General features: G+C 38.3%; 1 long non-coding RNA gene across 2 annotated transcripts in view; it reads right to left on the reverse strand.

Annotated features, from left to right (window-relative positions):
* Window positions 1-1,147: 1,147 nt before the first annotated feature.
* LOC131919276 (uncharacterized) overlaps window positions 1,148-18,193 on the reverse strand; it is a 78,743-nt gene continuing 61,697 nt past the window's right edge. The window contains exons 4-5 of one of the 2 annotated variants that reach the window (XR_009381206.1): window positions 10,468-10,567; window positions 1,148-1,325 (exon numbers count right to left, since the gene is read on the reverse strand). This is a non-coding gene — a long non-coding RNA (uncharacterized LOC131919276). The remainder of the gene's footprint in view (window positions 1,326-10,467; window positions 10,568-18,193) is intronic. The other variant, XR_009381207.1, reaches the window with a different exon arrangement.

Here is an 18,193-nt window from a genome sequence, read left to right on the forward strand (position 1 = left end):
TTGCTTTTCCTCAGTTTCCCGCCTGTCCGACCATCTGTCCCTCTGTCTATCTGTCCATCCGGTGTATTTTGAACTTCACATATGCATTAAAGGGAAGGCAACCTGCCTATTTACAGTCTTTCCAATTTAAAATCTGTCACTCAAACTCTCAGAACACCGCCTATGGTTGTGTGGTAATTTGCTCCAAATGGAGGCCCTCCTTCCCAGAGAGAAGGGTGTAACTTAGAAGACCCAGAAAGCTGAGGAAACCACAAAGCTAAGAAGATCACAAATGCTTGCAGGACACAGGACCTTCTGTGTGAGGAAATATCTAAAGTGTGAAAAATGGAAGTGAACTGAAGGAGGACTTCATTCCAGGTCTTCCAATAACAATAATAGTATCCAATTTTTTTTTAACTGATTTCAATGACTGAACAAGTACTTCATTCTGGGTCTTCCAATAACAATGTCCATGGTTTTTTACTGATTTTAATGATTGCCCAAATAGCCAGCATACAAGATACTGTGCCAGGAATGGGGAAAATATCATCCTGAAGTCTTGCTGTTTTGACTGTATAAGTCAATGAAAGAACACAGGCTGACCAGTTATCCATAGTCTGGAAAAGTGTAACAAGTATGCCATGCAAATGCTAGTATACAAACATAAGAGATTTGTGGTCAGTCAAAAGGGGAAATCAGTTAATGTTTGCCTGAGGAATGATCCTTGCTCTAAATTTTAAAGGGGATGTGAAGAGTATAGGAAGAGGGTTTGTTGAGGCAAAACTAGATAGAAATACTCAGAGGTGTAGACCACAAATACTTGAATATTCTAAAAGCAATCTACTTGGGAAATAGTTAAGAAAGCTCTCACTAACCTGTATTCTACTAAAAATTCTTAGAAGGGTTCCCGAAAGTCTCTTAAGTCAATTTACCTATTAGTTACTATGCAGCATCTTATTATCAACCAAGGGAATCATTAATTCAATAAATAATATTTCTCATTTGCTTCAGTACAATGTGTCTTTCATTTCTTAACAAATTTGAGAAATATTCTTCTACTTGTAAACCATTAACTTCTGTCTTGGGTACAGTTTTTCCTGACCCCACAGACAGGTGAGAACGCAAAGAACGGTGTGAAAAGGCCTTGGCACATTGAACTCACCACATAGTTTACCATCTACTCTGGAAAAAGTCACAGCTACCTTTGCAGAAAGCTGTTCCTCTCCAGACAGTCTTCATCCACTCTCACCTGAGTTGTTAGGTTTCACGGGTCAGTGTTTGCCAGCCTTTCTTTTACATCCTTCCAAGTACTTCACTTTTATTTGGAAAGCTTTCTAATCTAGAAACTAAGTAAATAAAACAAGGCAAATGTTCATTTCATATTACAGGTACTGTCATAAATTGGAATTATGCATTAATCATAAATAATAAATGTTTGTGAAAGCATATATTTCTCAGATTTAAGTCATGTAATTTTTTGTCATTTCCTATTTTAGCAGACCCCAAGGCACAGACAGTGACTACCTTGTTCTCTTAGTAATCAGAGTAGAGTCCTAAGTCTCTTTTCTGAGCCGGTGATCTCCCCATAACTATATTGTCTGACCACTGCAATCTGTGATCCCTCCCCTCCTTCTTTTCTTTTACTCTCACAGATTACACTCGAAAACTCTTATTGTACTGAGTTCTACAGTGAACAGATGGGAGCTATCTTCCCTGGAGTTGATGTTGCTGATTAAAGTTCCAGAATTCCTTAACCAAATGAAAAATTGCTGCCTTTAGGGAGCCCTCCCTTTGTGTCAGTTACTGAATATTCCCCGTCTGAGTCTGAGATTCATCTTCTATATCCTCAACACAGAAGTAGGACCTGACCTACTTTCTAAATTTACATTGTAGTGCACTTTGCCCTCAGTTCTGACAACCCAATTTATTTCACTGCTTTAGGAAGGAGGGGGATGATGAGAATCATGCACATCTGGGTGGTTTTTTTTAAGTTGAACTGTTAGCAAGTCTATAGTTTGAAATGAGACAAATGAAATACTCAAGCGACAGCTAGAGGAAAAAATTAAAATTTATCATAGCTTGTCTCTTAATTAGATGGGTAAGTGTGTTAAAGTCACCCCAGAGTGAAGCTCATTAAAACCAATTCTCCTCATAAACCAGTTTGGGAGTAACTTTCTAGTGATTCATCTCAGTCTTCCTAGTGAAGAGATTGTCTAATGCAAATTAGCATTGAAATAGAAGAAAATGGAAATTGAGCAGAAGAACAAAGAAAATTGGAAGAAATCAGAAAAAGTGGTAGTACAGGAAGGCACCCAGGTTAACAAAAGAGTTTCTATGTTAAAATTACCACTAAGTTAAAATACCACCCAGGAAAATAATTGTCTAACATTCCAATAAAATAAAAACACATGCCAGATATCTGAAATTAGAATGTTTGCAGACTTCTAAAAAAATGGATTCACAAAGAAGAATGACATATCTGATTCGTGGTTTTATAACATTCTGAATGCCGTATGCATAAGCAATGGAATAAAGCAAAGAGAGCAAGTGGAAGCTATTCTTTATGCATCCAATATGAAGATAGCAGAGGAAGCAAAGAATTTTCTTCAGAACTGAGAATCAACCACAATACGAAAATAAGCAATACTAGTAGACTGAGTGAATTCCTAAATCTTTAGGATATCCTCACACAGTCTCTTTGGGGCTGTAAACAGGCACATGGCTGCATGTGAGCATCGCATGAAGACTGGGAATTCCTTTCAAGGTCCCAAGAAAATTTAGCTTTACATTCTTACATCTTATACATATACTCATTTAGCTGGGAATGTGAAGATTTTCAAAGCATGCGACTTCCCACTCTGCTTCCTTCTCTTTCCATGTTATCAAATAAAACAGCAAAAGAAAAATTACAACTATAGTTATATACTTATGTGTATATAATTATATATATATACACATATATATACAGATAGCTTATCATCTCTGCTCTCAAAGAATCAAATTTATAAGTGGCATAATAACCAAAGTCAAGAGCATATGCATTCAAAATACAGCAATGATAGTCCTTAGGTATCTTTAGGTGAGCTTTGACATTGAATGGCCATGGAAGTTGGTATCTAGATCAGACAATGAAGTATGAGCATTTAAAAAAATGAAGAACTAAGTGAGAGATATTGCAGACACCCCAGGATTAATAATAGTGAAAATTCAGCATGTATGTTTGACAGGTAGGGAGTATAAGAGGCTGTTTAAAGAGAGAATTATTATCACCTATGACAAATGAAAGACATTATGTTGGTTTGAGTTGTACTACATTGACAAGTTGGGTGCCCGTTTGTAGAAATCCATTGTAGTCAATCCAATTGCCTATAATCAGAGTCAGCCTTGGCTCTTATAATGATACGATGGATACAATTTGACACCAGCACTTTTTGAATAAATTGTATTTTATATTCTCTGTACAACAGCTCTGGGATTTCCCTACCCAGATCTCATTTCAAGAACATGTTCTATGGGGAGAGCAGCTGAAAGGCAACACCCAGCTGGCACACTTGGAATTACAAGATGCACTTCCTCTGTGTCCCACCACAACCAGCATCTGAGCATACAATTGATGCTGACACCTGGTCAATATCACATATGTTATGGCCAGAGTTTCTTCTCCAAAGTGCACTGAGGTCTGAGGTGTCTCCATCCAACCTTCCCTTTTCCTCTTTCTCTGCATGGGTGTCTGCTCACCATCAGAGACAGGATGCTATCCCTTCCTTCAGAGGACTGTTCTGGGACTCTCTGGCATACTTTATCTTGGAGCCTGCATATCTCTCTCTCTCTCTCTCTCTCTCTCTCTCTCTCTCTCTCTCTCTCTCACACACACACACACACACACACACACACACACACACACATCACCTCGAGAACTAAAATCCTCACTTATGCATATCTGAGGCAATGGAAGATAACTACCTCTCTGGATGTAACATTCTGAGATAAGACAACTATTAACACTTTCCAAGTTTTATTATTTCTATTCAGTGATTTGAAGACAGAGCTCCTAGAAAACACCTAACTAATCCTCACACTCTGATGTGAGACTATTGAAGGGACTCCAGGCAGTCCGAGCCTGGCAAACCTGGCTCTGGCAGGCCTTGCCCTTCTCCCCCATGCCTTCTGTTTTGCTAAAAACCATTAGATTACATTCCTAAAGCCATAAAGGTCTGTTCTCTTATTTGGCCACTTCCTCCTCCTGAGGCTGACTACCAAAGTCCAGCTATCAGAAGTCCCCCTTTGGCTCATCTAATTAACATGCTCAATTAAAATTAAACACCTCATCCTAACATGGGTTTTCCCCTTTTACCTTTATAAATGGCCATTTTCCTATGGGCCATGACTGTCTCCTCTCTATTCAGAGGCAGTCCTTTCTCCCTCTGGGACAAATATCTTCCCTCTCCCTTCTCCCTTGTCCTCTATCTCCTGTCTTTGTCTCTTATTCCCTGCCATTTATCCCTCTGGGGAAAATATATCTGCTATGTGCTGAGAACCTAGTCTTGAGGTGTCTTGAGCCAATACAATACCAGTATACTGGTCCCTTCAACTATGAAAGGCAATGATTAACAAAAGACCCTCTACATCCATATCCTTTGCTATGTACCTTTGAGATATCTCCCATCCATTGGGTACTTATTCCTTTACCCCCTATACATAGGTCAGCCTTGTAATTTCCTTTAGTCAATAGAATATGATGAATGGAACACCAAGCCTTGTCTAGAAGTCTAGGCATGTTGCACACTATTGGATTTCCTGTTGGAATGCTATGAATATGCACCGTGGCACCCCACTTTAGGAGATACTCTAAATCCATCTTCAGATTTCAGTAGATTTGATTTATGAAGGTATACAGCCAAATTGCTTACATCCATTTGCTCTGTCTGTTGGATATTAGTCTACACTAGGTGATCATTTTCAAGGTCATCTGGTGGAAGGTAACACAGCACACAAAGCAAAGGTGAATCGGCCCAGTTGTTTCAGCCAATGCCTTGACCCTATGAGGAAGTCTAGCTAGTACAAGCAAACCTGTCTAGCTGACCTACAGCTGACCACAGGTAGAAGAAGGAGCCCTATTGAGCTGGACAAGCTGTAAAGCTAGTCTGTGAATTCTCCGTGTGTGTGTGTGTGTGTGTGTGTGTGTGTGTGTGTGTGTGTGCCCCTGTGGATGCCAGAAATCTACCTATCTGTACCTCCCCAGCTCTGGAAACCCAAAAGAACACCACAACTTGTGTTTTTTTCATGTGGGTGGGGAGGATGGAACTCAAATCCTCTTGCTTCTGCAGCTAACACTTTACCACTGAGCATCCCCTCAGTCCCATAAGCATTACTTCGAGCCAGAGTTTGGAGATGACTTGTCAAACAGGATCATTGTATAAAGGAAACTAATATTTGTGCCTTCAAAGATCAGCCTTTTCTGAAAGCACTCTCACTCTGTTTCTGCTTATACTGCAGAGACATGAATATAAATAATTGATTAAAATTGTTAAAGCTCAACTTTCTTCATTTTCCTTATATTAAAAAAAAAATCAGTGGCTGGAGAGATTGCTCAGCTGGCAGAGTGCCTGCCATGCAAGCATGAGGACCTGAGTTTAGAATCCCATCATCTATAGTTTTTAAGGCTGGATGTGTATCTATAACCTTAATATGGAAGACCTATAGCTCCTTGGCCACCCAGTCTAGCCAATTATTGAGTGCTGGGTTCAGTGAGAGACCCTGCCTCAAAAACTAAGGTGGAGAATGAAAAGAGAGAGTATCCACCATCAACCTATGGACTCTACACAAACATGCATACATGCCCACAGGCACATGTAGACATATTTGCATGGGCATTTTTATGGCATGTGTTTATAAGTACCAGGGATGGCTGTGAGGCATAGGAATTTTTATTAGTAAATTTAGTTATTTTCATGAATTCTAGTATTTCCAGATCACAAATCATATTTTGTATCTAAAGTTCTATATGGTGATTGTCAACTAAGAACACATATAGTCGAAATTAAGAGACATAAATGCAAGTGGGTATGGTAATATTTTATTTGTGCTGAAATGTGATTTTACTTGTATGTTAATAAATAAAGTTTACCTAGAGATCAGAGGTCATAGCGAGCCATAAGCAGAGTCAGGCGGTAGTAGCACACGCCCTTAATTCGATCACATGGCAGGCAGAGTCTCTGTGTGGTCAAGGACACAGCCAAATGTGGTGACAAAAACCTTTAATCCCAGTACCAACCATAGAGACCTGGAGGTCTGTATAGACAGGCAGTGATGAGGAAGTCATGTGGTTGGGTTTAGAGCCAATAAGAAGGCAGAACAGAAAGGCAATAAAAAGACAAGTCTAACGGGAAGAAACTCTCTCCTCTGGGGAAGCGACAGCTACGAGGTGGTAAGACAAGGTAGTCATGGCTCTTTGCTAGTGCTCTGATCTCTTTGGCTTTTAACTCTGTATTTGGCTCTATGTTTCTTATTTACTAAGACTGTTTAGAATTTTGTCTACAGGTGGGATCTTTTAAAGGCTTTTCTTCTATACTAAGAAATGCCCAGTAACTAGGCCTGGTTTAGAAGTTCAGTGATAGTCTGGGAATTCCCAGAGATTCTTATGAATGCAAGGTGACTATCCATGATCCAGATATTTCAGGAAGGCAGGGAGATAAAGGGATCGGTAGTTCCGAAATCATAGTTATCACACAATGTGGCAATTAACATATGCTGCAGGTGCACACACGTGTCATAAAGGAAATAAACAAATCTTTAAAGTGGAATTATTGTGAGACTTGTGTTTCATGGAGTTGCCTGGAACTGTGGTATGCAGCCGCCACTGCTTCAGTTTCTAGCATGCGCTCAGGAAAGGACGCAAGGGACAGAATTGGCTGGAATGGGTATGGCGTTAGTGGAGAAGAGTATCTGCCATAATCTAGAGTAAAACGAAGCATAGAATTGCGTAAATAGGGAAGGTTGGCTTAGTTAAGGAAGACTCTGATGTAGAAACTGCTTATGTATTTACAATTTCTTTAAAAATCGCTAATTTTCTGAGAGTTTCGCTAATATCCCCTAAACTGATAGTAATATTTGGTGATATCTACACTGTGAGTAAGGGGCTTCAGCCTGAGAATGCACTCTCTCTCTCTCTCTCTCTCTCTCTCTCTTTCTCTCTCTCTCTCTCTCTCTCTCTCTCTCTCTGTGTGTGTGTGTGTGTGTGTGTGTGTGTGTGTATTACTCAGCCTTCAGTGTACTCATCCTGAGCTTGTATCTACACACCTGACTGACTGACCTGGTGTCTCTCCCTCTCCCACATCTACTAATCCCTGAGTGGGGGCACCCAACCTTCCACGCAAGACTCACACCACTCTCTTCATCAACCTCAGTGATGTAGCTGTAGCAGAGCCTTTCTACCTCCTTCTCCTTAGTATTTTCTTTCCCCAATTGATACACAGTGATCCTCGTAAAGTGAGACGTATAAATACAAATTATAATTGTTTGTTGCTTGGTTGTTTTCAATAGCTTCATAAAGTTCACTTCCCCAGAAGAGAAAAGAAAATGAATTTTTGGTTGTTTTTTTGTTTTGTTTTGTTTTTTCCAAAATCTCAAAGACCCTTTGTGATCTGGTCTTTACCACTGCTCTTGACTCATTTTGGCTTTTCCCAAAAGACTTAGTGATAGGAAATTGTGGGAAACCCCTGGACATTAAGTAAGTAAGACAGTTTCTTCTGCCTACATTTTCCTATCAGTCTTTTCACTCGAGTGGGCTTTATAGCCTATTGTTCACAAGACCAAGTCTTTATCTTGTTCTTCAGCTTTCATCTCTATTTCAACCTCTTCTGCGTTTTGTCCCTTTATATGTGGCTCGCTTATAATCTCCCAGAGGAACTGGGCACTTGTCACACTGACTTATCAGTGAATCCAGGATCACACTATTACTCGGTGCAATTGCTTACTCCAATGCGTGTGTGTGTGTGTGTGTGTGTGTGTGTGTGTGTGTGTGTGTCTTTTTGGATCCATGACTACCTTGGGTAGTGGTAGCAGCTGTCAGAAATACTACAGTGGTATTTATGTGCCACCACGGCCCTTACCTTTACTCTGCCACAAATGTCAGGTTAAAATATGATATGATTGAAGCTGTGAGAAACAGAACCATATCTTGTTTTTATTTGTCCCACCATCAACAGTTAACACACCCACCCTCTGGAACACCACGGAGTCATTTATTGTAGGGCTAAAATGAAGAAGGGGTGCATAAAGATACCTAGACGGCAAAAGCCTCCTCTCTTTCTTCCTGATAAATTTGGGATATGCTATTCTTTGAGACATACCTTAAAACTTTAGGAATACACTAACCCTTCAATGATGAGGCACCACTTTACACAGTAAAGGGGCAATCAGTCATTTAACTTAATGTGACCATTGACTCTGAGGAATGTAATGAGAACGTGAGAGAGGAAACAGAGGCTCGGTGTGCCCTAAAGAGCTAGACAAAACAAGAATTGTCAGTTTCCCTTTTCCACAGCTTTTTCCTGGTATGAGGCTTCTCATCACATCACTCCCTGCATTTCTTTCACAATGAAGTCAAACCTTCACATTTCTTACATTATTAAATTACATGGCAACTTCACTTATCTTCAGGAATATAAACCTTAATATGCCCCCATGATGAATAACTCCATATCAATGGCCTTTTGGGTTAATCAAGTTCTCTTGGAGTCATTTCCTAATTGGAGCTTTGCCTTGGGAGTACAGACAGAGAAAATGGGCATAGACAATTTGGCTTTGTACCTTCATAAATCTATTGAAATCTAAAAATGAATTTAGAGCATTTCCTAAAGTGGGGTGCCATGGCGCAGATTCATGGCATTCCTGAAGCTGGGGTACCACCTTTGTAGCCCCAGCTGATTGTCTTCCCCTCAGAATCTCCTGAAATAGTTTGTAGAAACCTGGTACTGTGACAGGCACTACTAACAAGCATTAAAGACTGAAACAGTGAGAAAAGATGAACAGAAACGAGTAAAGAGGATTCAGAAAGCTCTTTAGAAAAGGAAAATTTATTTTTTATGGATCAAGTCACAGTAGAGCATTTTATATGAATTACAAAACTTGCCAGTGAAGAAAAAAAAATGCATGTTTGACACATTCACTACTTAATGGATTTCATAATGTATTTTAGGAAGGCAGGACAACTGTCTTTTGTCTTTGGGGCAAAAAATATCATTATATAAATAGTGTTATTAATCTTTCAAATATGAGGACCTGAACTACTTAAGAGACATCTGTTCCCCACCTTGAACAACTAGCTAGTCTTACAGGTTGCTTGGATTCTCCCACACAGGAGTTATTTCTCAGTTTCCCAGGATAGATCAACATAGAGACCAGTGCTGGGGATGTACCTCAATTAGCTGAGTGTTTTCCCTACATTCATAAATTTCTGCATTTTGTCCCCAGAACTAGCATGGTACTGTGCACATACAATCCCAGTTCTTACACAGAGGAGACAAGAGGATTAGAAGTTCAAAATTATCCCCAACTAATAGAGCATTTGATGCCAATGTGGACTAAAGATTTGGTCTTAAACAAACAAATGAGATCATACCCTTGATGTTAGGTACTCAAGCTGAAACAATTATCCTAGGCATCTTGAGGAATGTAAATGGTGCTTGATTGGGAGAGGTAATCTATTGCAGCACTTCAAAGGATGTATTTTTAAACCTTGGCTAAGTTGTTTACCTTAATAGAACTCCAATCCCCCATGTGTACAACAAATTCAACTGTACACACATATACATGCACATGAACATGTATGTACACATACAGCATACACACAGTCATACACACAGTTATATGTATATATATAAATTAATAATATATAATATCAGAGTTTGCAAGTTTATATTAATATGCTAGTAGAAGAAAAATATTCCTCATGTTTCTTGTATTTCAAAAGATCATGCTCTCATATTAAATATCAGCAAAGCAAAAATGAAGAAAAAGTTGGTTCTACTTGAGCCTAAATTCCAGGAGAATATCCAAGATTTTATCAGGGATAACAGGGATAACCAGAAACAGACCAAATGATCCTGTTAAGTGAGAATAAAAAGGATCTGTTGTGTCTGCCTGAGCAGAAATTAGAGCCATTTCTCAGAGAAAAGTGACAGACAGGTAAAGCTTGCAAAGTCATGTGATTACAGGAGAGGCTGGAAACTGAATGCGAGCCTGTCTCTCATCCACATGCTCCACACTCTCCTACACACCATCTCCAGAGATGGTTGATTTAAACCTAAGGTTGAAGGACAAATTCCCTATATAATTTACAGTGTATAAGATAGACATAAAACTTAATAGAAACTCTAGAACACATAATGAAAGGCTTTGCTTTGTAGCTGCTTTCTATGTCTTTGCTTTATCTTGTCCTCTCTTGATGAATTTAGTTTTTTTTTTTATTGCTTAATCACAAAATACCTTTAAAGATTGTTCCAAAGAAGCTTCCAGGCCTTGACTCTTGGGAGTTCTGGGTCCTTCTCTAGAGTTCCAGAAACTTCTAGCATGTTCACTGTTGTGCCTATGAGAAATAATGACCTAATTGTCTCTCCCATTCCCAAGTCTCGTCTTGAGATAGAAGCCGCAATGGTTTCTATAATTGCTTCATTTCCTCACACAGAAGTTTGGGGCTTTATTCTTAATTTATTAATAAAGATTAAGCTTCATTTTGATAACCTTTTGAGACTGCAAACATACCCCATGTTAATCCAATACAGTTAACACTAAAATAACACTCCAGCACTTTAACAAAATAAAATTCCTATCACGTATCGTATACTTTCTACATCTTTGTGCTGTTACCTAATGTGCTCTTCAAAATCTTCTGAATAAACATTATCTTCATTTTTAGAGAATATAATGTGGGCCAAATAGGTAATTTAGAAAATGGCTTGCAAAGAAAATTTTCAAATAGACCAGCTAATAAGATATAAAAACATAATCCAATCTCTTTAAGTACTTGGCTCCAAAGACAGGGTCTCCTTTATGTTACATAACCATGGGCAAGGTCATTAATACAACCTGCCACATATCTAGGCTCTGAGGTTGTTACTGACTCAGTAGCAATACTGTATCACCCTCTGCTCAATGGTCTCCAGGGACATGTTTGTTTTTATCTTTATAGGATAGTTCACTTCTTCCATCTGTTTTCAATGTCTAATGTTCTTGAATCCAAACTTCACTGTAAGACTTACTCAAAGCATCCTTACATTCTGTTACCAGTATTTACAGTTATCCAGAAAACATCAACATCAAACCCATTCTTCACTACTCTTAATACAATCATGCATGATGTTGCCTAGTATGTTAATGGTAGGCTTAAAACAAAAAGTGATTTTTCTGAGCTTTCAGACTCATACATTGACACTGTCTGGCTAAATGTTTAGCAAGGTATATATCTTACCTTTTCAAGAATGTTATAGCCTCCTAGATAAGAATGAAGAATTCAATCACTTGCCATTCAACATTGCCCAGGATCCATTGAGTATTTCATAAATATTCTCTCATATAGTTAAACTAGGCGTTATCTGCTATTTATAGTAATAAATGGGAAAGCAGAAAACAGTATAAAACTGATCATCAAATTCATGACAACAAAATTAACTCTAGTACAGAAGAATTAAAGAAATTATTAGAATTGAATTTGGTTAGTTAGGGAAAATCTCCTAAGAAGGATTTGGCAGTATGGCTATGGCTTCTTGAGGTCTTACAAAAATGCTTTGTTTTAAAATACCCCCAAAGCAGCTGGAGGATATAGCAAATAAGAATGAACCAGAAGCAATTGGAAGAAGTGGTTCCAGTGTGTACCCTGCATCTGTTGGAGCAGCTGGAATCTGAAGGCACCGGTGCAACTGCTCAAGGTGTAGTCCTGAGCAGCATCATGGAATTGGAGAGGAATCCTGCTCTACTTGTTCTCAGTTTGTTTGTATATAGCAGTGATATATACAAACCAGGGATCCTATGATTTTCCATGCAATCATTTTGACCAACTGGACCAAAATGACTAATCACATTAGATGAACTCCCCATGAAGCCAATTTGAATTTATGGATCCGTTTTACTATGAAAGTGATGTAACCTTATTAAAGCACATAAACAGCCACCAAGCAAATTGCATGAGCTAAATAACATTTCTAGAGAATTCCAGGGGAGGAGTCATGAGTTACGGCAGCTAACAAATGCTCCTGAACTCTACAGTTTATGGAACAGTTCCCACTTTGTGTATCATTTGATCTCCACCAGCCTTTGCAATCATTATCACACTGCCCAATTTACTGATGAAGAAATTAAAACTCAAAGAAATAAACAGCTTTCTCAAAATCACAGCCAAAGTATATTAGAAATTTTGGTTCTTAAACCTGGTCTTTTAAGTACAGATATGATTGTATTTGTATTGTTGGTAGTTTATTGACTTTGCTCTATATTAGAATCACCTGGAATTCAATTAAGTGCAGACACAGACACAAGAATACCTCAAATGAATTGTGGCACACTGATTATGCATTTACTTTGAGAAACACTATCTTCTTTTTTTTTTTTTTAAAGAAAAACACTATCTTATTGTGATGGTTAATCCTAATTATATGAATTAAAAACAAGCCTCTGAAGAGCGATCAGATTGTTTCTAGAGAGTATTGGTGCATGAAGGCTGTGACCATTAGTGGATATGAAGGTTGAATAGATTACTGAGAGGTGGTAGAACTTCCTACCTAAATGGAAGAAGTAAGTCATTAGGGGTCTGTCCTTAGAAATCTGTCATTGTTTTAGCCCCTTCTTGTGTTCTGTTTACTCTGCTCCTTGTTAGCCATGTTAGCTGCTCTAATCTGTTTCCTGACTGCCATAAAGTGGAAAAACTCTTCTACTATATTGCTACCACTGCCATAAAATTCTGCCCAAGCTCCTGGAAACAAACAGCCATGCACAGAACCCTCTGAAGCTGTGAGCTAAAATAAGTAATTCATAATTCTATAAATGTAAATATTTGAAAAATAGAATGCCTACTAGAAGGAAATATATTTTTAAAATAATTTCAATCAACAGTAGTTTAAACATGCTACAATATAGTGTTCAGGTTAAGTGCAGAATAGCGCATACAGGAGATGGGTCTAATTAGGCAATACATGTTTTTGCAAGAAATTAAGAACATAAAGGTAATCCTTGAACAATGAGCAGCTGAAAATATGCAGTATTGGAAGACTGCAGGGGAAGCACGTTTAATCAAGCCAATTAGGTGAGTGTGCCCTTGAGATCCCTTAGAATAAATTGACCAATTGCCTTCAAGAAAGCTTTGATTGGTAGTTAAGCTGGGTGTTTGGTTCGGTTTGGTTGAGAGTTTTGTTTTGAGAAATAGATATCTCCTTATAAAATTGTCCCAAAATCCCAAAATTATGAAGGCATAATAAACTTAAAACACAACATAACAACAAACAAAAGAGACCATTTCCCATTCATTTTTACCACCTTGGTGTTATTTAAGAAGCTACTATTTCACAGATTTGAAGAAAAGATCATCTTTATCACTCTTTTCATATTGTTATCTTTAAATATTGACTTGTTATCTCTCACTTTAAAAATGTTTTTCACTAATGGAAAGGGTATGTATTGACAATATGTTGTAGCAGTGGATCTCAATCTGTTGGTTGTGATCCCTTTGGAGGTCACATATCAGATATCCTATGTACCCACTGTGTCACAGCTAAGGCTTTTAACATATAAAATGTGATGAAGAAATGTTATTTTGTAATGAAGAGTGCTACCAATTCTTGTTTGAGATCTTCACAGTGCTGAATTCCTTCTGAGGAAATATGATGGACCAAGGGTCTGGTGGAACAAGGTCCTGCTTGACTTCCAGTTGAGGCCATAATTGATCTCTAGGGCCCTGGTGTTGTTACAAGGAGGGAACATGTGCAAAAAGTGCCTGTGGATTCTATTATCCTTAGACAATAATTAGCAATATAGTGTCTACAGAAATTGACAGAATAAACTTGGAAATACAGAAGTCAGCCACTCCAACCACACTATTTGGAGACTCTCGGAGAAGGGAATTTCCAGAGAAAGCTGTTTACTGAGTACAACTTGAGATACCAAGTACAGTTTTCAAATAAAAGTTGAAAAGTCTTTACAAAGAAGAGAAGGAACAACATTGACAAGAAAAGAGGGATGAAAGGTGATTTGTCCATTCCTTTCATTTACTCCTTCTCTCTTTAACTACTGGATAAATGTAATTAGACAGAAGTTCCTGGAAACAAAAAAAGAGATCTTGAAAACGCATAAGGTGAAGAGCAGTAATGAATTCCTGGCTTGAGAAAGCTGAAGGAGGGGGAGACTGGAACTCATGAATGGCACAAGCAAGAGAATAAGACGCTGCGGAATATGGAGATGGCATTAAACACTCCCATCTACTGATTTTTCACACTCATTCTGGGTTTTGTTAAATGGATGGGAGAGAAGGATGAGGAAAATGAGTTGGTGAGTTTTATATATTTCAGTACCTGAGATGATTAGTCACATCACTTTGGCAGTCAAGATGAGGAGTGATGCATTCATTGACTTGCTTGCTTAACTAGCATGCTAGTACTCAGCTGCTCTCTTAGACAATCCAGGACCCCAAGCTCAGGGAATGGTTTCACCCATACTGGGTTGGGTCTTCCCATATCAATTAAGATAATCAAAACAGTTCCCCAGGAAACATGCCCACCAGCCAACCTGATACAGACAATTCCTGTATTGAGACTCTCTTCCCAGGTGGATTCTGGCTTGTGTCAAGTTGAAAACCAAAAATATCACAAAGAGTGTTTTGCAATGGACTCCCAGACAGAATGGTAGAAGCCTAGCATCTGGGTTAATTTTCAGCAATTAATAAATGTCCGGGAAGCAAGTGACAGTAAGGAGAAGGCTCAAATAAGAAATTCAGATTGAACAAGATTTATTATTATTATAAGATTGCAAGAGACCAAATGCGACTCTAATGAAGTCTAATAACAATGGCATGGGGTAAAGTCTGATTGCTGAAGATGCAATGGAAAGTATAGAAGAAATTGACAAAACTGTTGACATAGCAGGAGTAAAAGCCAGTTAACAGAAGCTATCCTTCCGGTCAAGAAAATGAAATCTAGACCTAACATCCCAGCTGGGCTGGTCAGGCACCTGGCCAATGACCACCCTCAGGAAGGTGAGACCACCCCTATAATGGTGGGTTCACCTTAAGCCATGCTAAAGACAGAAGCAGGATAATGGGCCCTTTAGTAAGACACTGCACTTTTCTTTCCCATGATTCCCACTTCCTAGCACGTTGTTTATAGCGTCATAGCCAAGCTGCTTCATAGGTCTGCCTGCTTTTACTAATTTCTCAGAGAAGCTTAACTTCTCCTATCCTTCCTTCCACTTCTTTTCTAAGCATGCTTTTTTTTTTTTTTTTTTAACACTTTGGGCTTTCTTACTCATTATCTAAAGCTCCTCTTCCTGCCACATGACTTCCTGTGGCCTGTCACCATGGGACTGCTCTACATGCCTGCTGAACTCAAACAGCATGGCTGTTTATTTTTCCTTCTCTTCGTTTTCCTTCTCCAGGTAGCTGCTGAGATTTACAGCTTGCCAACCTTTTTTTAAACTTTAATGAAAATTTCCTTGAACTTCCCTTTTAGTCTATTCTTATGTTATTATTATTATTATTATTAATGAGAAGGGACCTGATTTTCCTCAGTATCATCTGGTAACCATGAAGGGACATGGCAAAATTTCAGGTAACACTGTGGCTTTAGGTAAGAATAATTAGAATAGCATCTAAGCAATTTTAATTTTTTTTAAACCTTGGTGTATATCAGTAAGAAACAAAAAACATGTGCAATAAAAGCAGAGGACTGCTGGATGAACTATGGTCTGTGCAGTGAACCATGACAAAGAACAATGAAGCAGTCACAGTCAGAGGCTAATTTAAGTGGAGTGCTGTTCTGAGGGGAAATCAACCCAGGATAAAGCTATTGTTAATGGACTTGACATCCAGTCCCATCTTCTTCTATATTCAGGTTGTATTGCAAGAATGGAAAGTAAATCATGATCATGATCATCATCATCATCTTCTTCTAAAATCTCTTAGATGCCTTTAGATCCTGGGTTCTGAATAGGAACCAATTTTAACAGTGAAAAGTACATGAGGAAGTTTAGGAGGCAGAAAAAAGCCAAGGACAAAATATGTATCTTTGCATGATCACACATGTACCTCCCTAACTAACACCAATATCAAAACACTCAGCTACACCATCCTGGAAGACTGTGTTGTGCTAGACTTTTAGAGTGCCATTTATTTCTTTCCCTGACCCCTCACTCTAGAACCACTAGTCTATTCCCCAAATTTACATTACTTCACAAAAGTTATCTACATGGACTTGTATAGTAGATTTCCTATGAAATAATTTTTTTAAATAAAATTTGTCTTCTAACGTTTTAATTGCAGAAAGCAAAATAGTGTGTACAGATGATATCTAGGATAGCAACTTCAGCGCCTGGCTATGAAAACAGTTTAAAAAGAATCTGTTATATTTAGTTATAGATTTATTTAAAGTTAAGTAGTGACTTTGCAATAACTCAACAAATTCTAAAAAGCAAAAACAATCAATATAATTCTCCAATAGAAAACAATCCTGGTGAAATGCTGTTTCATTTCCTCTAGTAAATGAGTCTACAAGCCCAATTAAAGAAGTATAAAAACATGCTGTCTCATGCTTTTAATGTTCACACTTTCAGGCAAATGAAGTTCTGGTTATTAATACAAACTTAACATTTATGAATCTTGACAGTGCTTCTTTTGGAAGACAATCTATTCCACCCACTTTGCTTTTAAAATTAGGGTAAATCCAAAAGAATTCAGCAAACTATTCATGTGAGCAAAGTGAGCATTAAAATAGAAACCCCGATGAGGATGCCTAGAACTGAATTGGTTCTGAAGTGGTTCAGGGAAGGATTGCATTGAACTAAATTGTGAGCAGGGGCACTCAAAGGCCAGAGGCTTGTCTTTGAGATCACCCCTCTTCTGTTAGAGCCCGTATCTTGGGATCGATCACAAAATCCCCAACTGTCTTCAACTCTAGAGCCAGCTAGGCATCTTAGGCACCTTTTCTATTTGCATCTTTTCTATCTGAACATTAATTTTTTCTTCCCATTCTAAAAATAAATGACTCCCTGTTACAATGAAGGATTGGGGGCACTTTCAACTAGGTGAAGCAATTTAGGATGTAGACTTTATATAATTCCATATTGTTACCTTCAGGTGTTTGTGTGGATGTAATGAGTTTCAGAACTATTGAAATCTAGGCTCTATACACACTAAGAACTCAAGAAGTCCCTTAAGCACTTGTGTAGCAGGAATCTGAACCTGTTTGCTCTGAAAACAAAATACCACACACTTGATAGCTCATATCTCATAAATGTATTTTCTCGTAGTTTAGGATAGCAGGGATCTGAAAAAAAAAAGATTCATTTCAAGCATCTCTCCTTGGCTTGAAGATAGCTGAGTTCATGATGTCCTTTCTGTGTGCATGCCTATGTCCATTCATCCACTAATAAGGGTATCAATCATTTTATGCTATGGTCCCTTCTACTCCAACATCATCTTAAATGATACACTTATAATGGCCCTATTTCCAAGTGAGCCTATATGCAGGGAGTTAGGATTTGGACATGTGAATGTGGGGTATAAAATTCAACCCATAATGAAGTTGATATTATTTGGCTAAAGAAGCCTCTTACTTGCCACAGACATTTCCTTCACAGAATTTTACTTGAAGAATGGAGTCAGGTAGACAAAAGCTGCTGAACAGAACTGTAGTTAACTGCCAGTCACTTCCCTTTATAGTTGGAGGCAAGTTATTTTGGACAAGATTTCTTTTAAAAAGCAACCTATGATATGCTTTCTTTTTAAATTCTATTTATTTATGGGTTGTTTTGTTTTGTTTTTAATGTATGAGTGCTCTGTCTGCTTGGCCTGCACACCAAAAGAGGGCTTTTTATAAGATGGTTGTGAGTCACCATGGGGTTATTGGGAATTGAACTCAGGACCTCTGGAAGAGCATCCAGTGCCCATAACTGCTGAACTATCTCTCCAGCCCCTTATGAAACACTTTCTAATCATGTAATGTGCAGCTCCTCAGTG

Source organism: Peromyscus eremicus, chromosome 9 (genome assembly GCF_949786415.1).
Source record: "Peromyscus eremicus chromosome 9, PerEre_H2_v1, whole genome shotgun sequence".
In the NCBI taxonomy this organism is placed as follows: domain Eukaryota; kingdom Metazoa; phylum Chordata; class Mammalia; order Rodentia; family Cricetidae; genus Peromyscus; species Peromyscus eremicus.